This window comes from Amblyomma maculatum, chromosome 2, assembly GCF_055883805.1.
Source record: "Amblyomma maculatum isolate TAMU_Amacu chromosome 2, ASM5588380v1, whole genome shotgun sequence".
Taxonomy (NCBI): Eukaryota; Metazoa; Arthropoda; class Arachnida; order Ixodida; family Ixodidae; genus Amblyomma; species Amblyomma maculatum.
This window is the reverse complement of record NC_139345.1, coordinates 39,385,504-39,393,757: the sequence shown is the minus strand read 5'-3', so window position 1 is coordinate 39,393,757 and position 8,254 is coordinate 39,385,504.

Below are 8,254 nucleotides of genomic sequence, written 5' to 3'. Positions count from 1 at the left end.
GGCGACCCTGGCTAAGAGAGGCGCCGTACAGAGTGGATATCTCCGGATCATTTCCGCTACTAGGGTTATTTAGCTTGTACTGACACCAGTGAGATCGCAAGTCAATCCGTTCACTAGAAGGCCCTTTACCAGATGCATCAGGTGCGAATTGTAGCATAGCGATAGATTCTGGCATAGCTCTCAAAATATTGTCTGCAACCCTTCTCAACAGAGACACAGTCACCAACAATGTCAACCGAGCATTGATTGTAGACGCTGGTATTCCTCTCAGTCGAAGCGTTTTCTTTTTTTTTTCTTTTTTTTTTTTTTTGTCCCTTTTCTTATCCTTCTATATAGCGTACCGATTCTCCTTAAGACATTTCTGTCATGCAGTGAAGTAGCAAAGCCCGCGTACTCGTGAGTCATGCGGAGAAGCTATAACCAAAACTTGTATGCGCGAAAAAATATCCACCGCGCCCGCTTTCGCTTGGCCTGCATTGACTTCATGCAAATAGGTCTCTCTCTGACCTCTACCAGTGACAGGTGGGCGCAACATGGCGAAACTGACATATTCGGCTACTGACTGCTCTGTGCGCACGTTGAAAGCTGCCCCTACGCACCGTATAAACGCCAACAATGCTATTTAAGGCCTGTGCGGGAACAGGTAAACCGGTTGGCATGCGGCAGTTGCGGCTAAAGTAAACTACAGCTGTAACGAAGCAATGGCTATAACGAATAAATTGCGCCGCAATCCCTTCAACTCCGGTATTCGACAGTAACTGAAGCTTCTAGGCATTGGAAGTCCGCGGCAGACGAAACGCATAGCTAACTAGAGACAAAAGGTGGCGACTATTTATCCCGTACTAAAGGTAACATGGGCAACGATTACAACGACAATTAAAGTATTGCCACGTGTAGAGTATCTTCATTGGGCCTCAACGAGTCAACAGTAAGGGCCGAGACAGAGCTGCATGCTGTAATGACTAAGAAATGACCGGGATATAACACCTCACGACTCTCATCGGAAAGCACTAGAGAACGCCCGTGTACTGACATTTACATCCGTTGACAGAAATCAGATTTCCGTGTAAATACAAAACAACAGGGCTGTAGCCCGTTTGACGCGGAGACATCATTGGCCTGTAACTATGTCTCATAGCCTGCGTCCGGCTTGCACCCGGCTTCTAACGTCGCGAATCATGGTAACATGAGAAGAGTTGACAGTATAGTTGGTTATCATCTAGATGCCATGAGAAAATGTGCTAACAGGACACGCGAAAGGAGTATGTTCCATGTGTCCTCTTGCGGGTCGTTGTTGTTGTGGCTGTAGGAAGAAGGAAAAGAAAATGCACGGGCCTGCTGCTGGCTCGGTATCTGAGCCACCTCCGCTGCCTCGTGCAGACAGAATAGAGAAAGTAGAAAAAAAAAGAAAAGAAGAGGGAGAGAAAGACGCTCGCCGCAACAGCCGTTGTCCACCACCTAAGCGGTGGCGGGTGCAATGACGGCCTACAACAGATAAAAATTCGGTGGCTGGCTAGCCCCCGCCGCAAGCGGCGTTGACCTACCGTCCCATCCCCGTAGGACCAGGAACAGCGTGTTCTTTTTTTAGCGCATTTCCCAAACGTATATACCAGCAAATGTACCAGCAAATTGCAAAGCGCTCTAACGAATGATTACGTTATTGAGAATTTGATCCGTATGGCGGAAGTCAGTTGCGGATTCTTCAGCACAGCCTGCATGGTTTTAGAGTACAGTATCGGAGAAATGCATAGATGAAAGCTGTACATAGCTATGGTGATAAGGCGTTACATTCAACCTTCAAAATACATCTATTGGCGCTGTCATTGCCGAAATCCGGCTGTGCTGTGCAAAGGCTTGCAAAAAAAAAAATTGTCAACTGAAACAAGCTATCAACAGCAGGAATGCAAAGCGTTTATTTTATCCAGCTTACCTGAATATAAATAATATTTTCACAGAAAAAAAAAGGCGCAGTATCTGTCACACTTGCTCTGTGGACACCTGCCCGCGCCGTAAGGGAAGGGAGGAAGGTGAGAGTGAAGGTGGAAAGAGAGAAAGAGGAGCCGTAGTCGAGTGCTTCGGAGTAGTTTCGACCGGCATCGCACAGCACACGGACGCTTCTCTGTTTCGCCTCCATGGAAACGCAGCCGCCGCCGGTCGGGATTGAACCCGGGTACTCCGGCACACTGGTCGGGCATGGGTGAGATGGATGGAATATTGGCCTCGAGATCGAGCAGAGTCGCCACCTTGCGGCTCAGTGGCGAAGCCTAGTCAGTGTGGATGCGTTTTCGCGTCGCGTGCCAGACCGCAGTGATTTACGGGCGCATGCGGCGTGTACAGGAGTATTTTTGTTTGTTTCGCGGTTCCTGTAAGCTTTTGCTTACCTATATGCCTCTTGCAAAATAAATATGAACAGTCTATAACCCCATGCTTCAATAAAAAAAAAATACTTGTCCGTATCGAGCATGCCATGCTTGGATAAGGACATCATCCATCGCGGTCTTCGGCGCTTGAGATCCTTTGACATGCAATGTCTCAAACGAAGTGGTACTGTCGTTACCGCCGTGTCAAAGCAAAACAGGTCGCTGCCGTCAATAAAAGTTAATGCAAACGCTCAGAAATCGCATATTCCCGTTTCTGTTTGGAATACCGCAGCTACTGAAACATATGCCACCGCAGACTGCTTCATATAGCAGAATGCAGTTTGAACAGACCACTTTATGCCTACTATATGTCTTCTGTATTCACGATAGAATTGTGTGAGCACTTTTTTTTTTTTTTTTTTTTTTTTGCTTTTAAACCTCTGTCGCGGTGTCTCAATGGTAAGGGCGCTCGACTGCTGATTTCGAGAACGGGGGATTCAATCACAACCGTTTCGAAAGGCGCTCCTCTGCTGTGGAATTTGACTGCACAATAAGCAATCCCACGTGGTAAATGTGGTGTTAATAATGACAAAAAAAAAAACGACACCAAAACTAGCCTCAGCAATCATCCGTCATAGCCGATGCCGCTTTCATGCGTTAAACCCGGGCTAATATGCATTTCTTTTTTTGTTGTTGTTGTTGTTGTTGTTGAAGGCTTCTGTGCATCCGTAAAAGTTTTAGTGAGCACATTTTGCTTTAGAGAAATGCTCGAATGTTTGAGAAACATATTCCCTGCACCTAATTGTTACCCTAAATATTACATAATACTCCTAGATTAATGTACTTTACTGGTAGCCTATTATAATCATTCTAATCCCTTTTCGTCCAAGTGCTGTCTTCCGAGCAAACTCGTCGTTTCTGACAAGGGGAGTAAAACAGCTTCATGCGGGCTTAAATATCAGTGTTTAGTTCGGGAATAAATACATCTTTATAGTCGCATGATAAGACAACCTCCATTTCTTTAGGAATAGTTTTATATCCGGCATCTGTTTTGGAAGCAACCATAATATTTTACTTCGCATAAGATTTAGTCACTGCTAAATAATTAGTGATAAAGAAATTTTCAGCCTGTAAAATTGCTTCCCAGAACGTGACAGTGCCCATGCGCAGTTTATAACGATGTCTTCGCAGCGAGTAATTCGTTGCTTGCACTTTAACGTTACTGAAAATTAATCGCTGATTATTGTAAATTTTGTCAAGTGTGTAAATGTTCTCTCACACGGTGAAATTTATTGGCATTGCAAAACAAAATAGTTACAGTACTAATTTACCGTTATATATTAACATCACACACATCAGAAATCCCTTATACTTTCCTCGGTTTCAGGAAATCATTTACAGTTAGTGGCGCATGCATTAATACACTATCACATTCTATGACAGTGGCCGCAAAAAGCATCTCGGCAAATTCAATCCACTCAGCGCTGTACACGTGAACAATCAGCTTTCCTGTGCGGCGAGGTTTCCTGTAGAGTGTCGGCGTGATCTCATTTTTGGGGAATACTTGTGCGTGGTTGTCTGGGCCAGAGTTGATGTGCACTCAGTCTAAAGCAACTCGCCATGCAGTGCGCTGCCAATGCTACATTTAACCTGCTTAATCCTCGAGTCAAGTACGATATAATGAACCAGGCTTTCTCGATTCAATCTAAAGTATTGCAGGCATCTGCGTGGGCTTGACACTAAATTCGCCGGTCTCACTCGCATGAGACACGCGCAAACTATTTAAAAGCCGATAAGAAAAACAAAGCTGTCATTAGGCACGCCCAAGCATTATGAGCGTGAGCGCGGTTGAGCGCAAGAAACGTGCAAAGTAAATCTGGAAGTCTGGTGGTTGCGTGCTTTGTTTTCCTAAAATTCGCACTTCTTCTACTGCATTGGCGAAATCCTTGGATCTTTTTCTGCAACATTGCAGAAATACTGCAGAAGACGCGTTTTCATTGTCAACAAACCCGCGGTAAACCCGGAAGCAGACCTACGCAGCGTGCGTTTCTGCGAGCGCCGCCGGCTGCCGATCCACACTACCGGAGTGACGGTGGCGCCACCTCTAGGTCGATCTCGCGGCGAATAGGAGCGTCCCCTTTGAAACGGGGTGGTAGCAGTAGCTACCATGCTCAAATTTTTTCCCTATATCTTAATTATTTATTTAGATTGGTTAACTAAACCATCATTCAATTGGTTAAATTTTTGTTTCTACATTACTAACATTATGTCACTTCTCTGCTTTTAAGCCACCAACCTTCCAGTCGTTTTTTGCTAGTTTCCACCGCCGGTTTATTCACCCGGTCACTGGTATCTCTAAACCCCAGAGCTTCAGGAACAGTGATTGCGCCTGCATCAACTTCCGGATGGATACCATTACATTCGAGTATAATATGGTCAATTTTTTCACTGGAGTTACCACATACAGCACATGCGTCATCTTCATTGTTAAATTTCTTTTTGTAGCTGCGTGTTCTAAGGCACCCTGATCTAGCTTCAAAAAGTAGGGCACTCACTGCCTCTTGAGTTATCAAAGAAATCTTCCTTCCTGATCTGCATTTTCCACTTTCGGTATAATTCCACACTCTATTTCTTTTCCATCGAATTTATCCAATTTTTACCTTCTGTGTTTTTCACCTGTTGCTTAATGCTCTTTATTTCTCCGTCCTTGTGACTAGTTTACTTACTAGTTATTTTCCTAGTTCTTTTCCTCCATTGGGAGTCAACGCTTTTTAAGTACAGGTATTTAAATACCCTAGCTGCCCATCTGTTACTGTCCAATTTCCTTAGGCGTTCCTCATATAATATTTTACACTGAGCTTCCCGTACTTCGAAAGATGCCCAGCCCATATCTCCCCATACCGCCTCATTTGTGGTTTTGCCGTGGGCACCTAGTGCTAATCGTCCAATGGCTCTCTGATTTATTTCTAATGTCGACTGTACCTCTGATTTTAGGCACAAAACCGCATTTTCGAAAGTAAGTCCGGGCACCATAATTCCTTTCCAAATACCCCTCAAAACCTCATACCTATTGTATCCCCACAATGCCTTATGCTTCATTATCCCGGCATTTCTTCGCCCTTTGGCCTTAAGTGATTGCTCAGGCTTTCCAATGTATGCCAATCCTTCGTTTACTCATACCCCCAGATATTTATATTCTGCTACTCTAGGTATTTCATGGCCTTGTATATTAAGACCCTGATCAGTTGAGCCGTTGAAAATCATCAGACCCGACTTAACTGCGGTAAAACCGAAGCCTAGAGCGTCCCCTTCGTTTCCGCAATACTTAACTAGAGTTTGCAATTCTTCCAGACTCTCAGCTAGCAGCACAATATCGTCTGCATACATCAAACCGGGGAGGCGCTGCTCTACCGCCTTTCCACCTAATCTATATGACAGGTTAAAACCTAGGTTACTGTCTTGTATCTTCCGTTCCAGGTTTATCATATCATATAAAGCATGAACAGCACCGGTGGTAGAGGACAGCCTTGTCTTAATCCTTTGCATACTTTGACATCTTCCGTACTTCTTATCCCTTCCCACGTAATTTCTACTTTGTTATCCCGGTATACTTCCTGTAGGAACTCTGTTATCTCATAACCGATACCTTCTTCTTTTAATATGTTCCACAGGAGTTCCCTGTTTACGTTGTCGTACGTCCCGTTTATGTCCAGGAAGGCCAAATACAAATGTCTATTTTCTACACTAGATATTTCGATGCATTGGGTAAGCACGAACAGGCTATCATCTAAGCGCCTACCATTTCTAAAGCCGTTCTGAAGTTCTCCGAGTATCTTGTTACTTTCTACCCATGCTTGCACCTTTAATTTCACCGCCTGCATGGCTAACCTGTACATAACAGATGTTATGGTAATCGGCCTGTAGGATTTTATGTGCATCCTGTCTCCTTTCCCTTTATAAATCAAATTCGTTTTACTCTGCCGCCAGCTTTCCGGAGTTTGCTTATTCGTTATGACTGTTTCCAGAGCTGTTTCCTTACTTTTTGACCGAGTTCATTAATCAGCTTGATCGGAATTCCATCTATTCCCGTAGATGTGTTTTTAGGAATATTTTTTTCTGCCTTTTTCCAGTTTAGATTGGTCAGTTCTAAGCTGCTTTGTATTCTGCTACCTTGTGTTGCTTCCTGATTTGCGGATATTACCCTATCGTCGCTCTTAAATGACTCGGCTATAACTGATGTAATGTAGTTCACTGCTTTGTCTCCCTTTAAACAATTTCCCTCGTTATCTTGAATCCGATCCTGCTTCTGCGAGCCTGCATCTTAACCACTGCACCGCCGCTGTGAGGCCATTATCTGAAGTCATATATATATATATATTGGAGATCGTAACAGTGCTGGAGGTGCTGAAGATCGTAACGGTGCTTTTGAACGCTGAGACGCACCAAGCCGGTCTCGAGCAATTTGACGGGCGGCATCAGCGCGGGCGATGACATCAGAAGCGTAACTACAGGATGAATCGTCAAGGGGCAGTAAGGTGTCGAAGGGAATAGAGGGTATCGGCCGAAGAATAGATAAAAGGGAGAGTATCCGGCGGTATCATGCCGTGAGGAGTTATAGGCAAAGGTTATGAAGGATAAAGAGAGATCCCTGCCACGGTGATGGTCAGAAACATAAATTGACATCATGTCGGTTAGTGTACGATTAAGGCGCTCAGTAAGGCCGTCCGTTTGTGGATGGTAGGCCGTTGTGAAGTTGTGGCGGGTAACGCATGAGCGGAGAGGTCATGGACAACTTTAGAAAGGAAGCAGCGACCGCAATCGGTGAGCAGTTGACGAGGAGCGCCATGAAGCAAGATGACGTCATGCAAAGAAAAGTCTGCAACGTCGGAGGCAGAGCTAGTGGGTATAGCACATGTGATGGCATACCGGGTGCCGTAATCGGTCGCTACGGCAATCCATTTATTCCCTGAAGTCGATGTGGGAAAAGGCCCAAGCAGGTCGAGACCAACTCGAGAAAAGGGCTCAGTCAGAACAGCGAGTGACTGCAGGGGCCCAGTAGAGTGAAGGGACGGTGTCTTCCTGCGCTGGCACAGCTCACAGGTGGCGACGTAGTGACGAACAGAGTGGCTGAAGTTTAGCACGGGAAGATAGGTTCTGTTATCCGTGACGGTCACGACAGTGTGAGGGAGGATGACGTTACGGTGGAGAACAACATTGGTGATTGGACAAGTGACGTATGTGCCATCAGGAATAGCAGGAAACATGGCCAAAGCAACATACATGGCAGCTTCGTAGGCGAACAAACTCGATGGAGCGGAGGCGTGGCTTGATATCTGTGTGGTCGGAGCAGAAAGGCAGGTCTAAGCGAAGGAGGCCACTTGAACAATCAGTCAGGGCAGAGTGGGCCGTTAAAAAGTCGATGCCGAAGATCACATAGTGAGGGCAGCGGACAATTACAGTGAAAAGCACAGGGGTGTGCTTAACCTAATTAAATGTATGTGTTCGCTCAACACAGATACTGCGCATTCATTTGCCCCAAAAATACCTTAAAGAAATAATAAAAAGACATAACGAAATGAAAAGGCGATGTTACCGAGGTTATTGCACCAACTCTATAGGCGAAAAGCTTGAGCATCCCCCTAATTCAAACCATGCTCAACAGAACTTTCGCTCGTATCACTAAGCTCGAGCGATGCTTAAACCGTTATTTCTTATTCCCACATGAAACTGAAAACGAGCGCAAGAGGCCTGCAGGAACCTTGGTACAAAATCGACATCCTGCCCTGCAAATTAGGGATAAGCCGCGTCTCTGTGACATTGAGCCCAAACAAAAAGCACAAGACCATTCTGTGCCCTACGAGCAAAGTGATAAGGCCGCAGGCCAGTGGTTATAA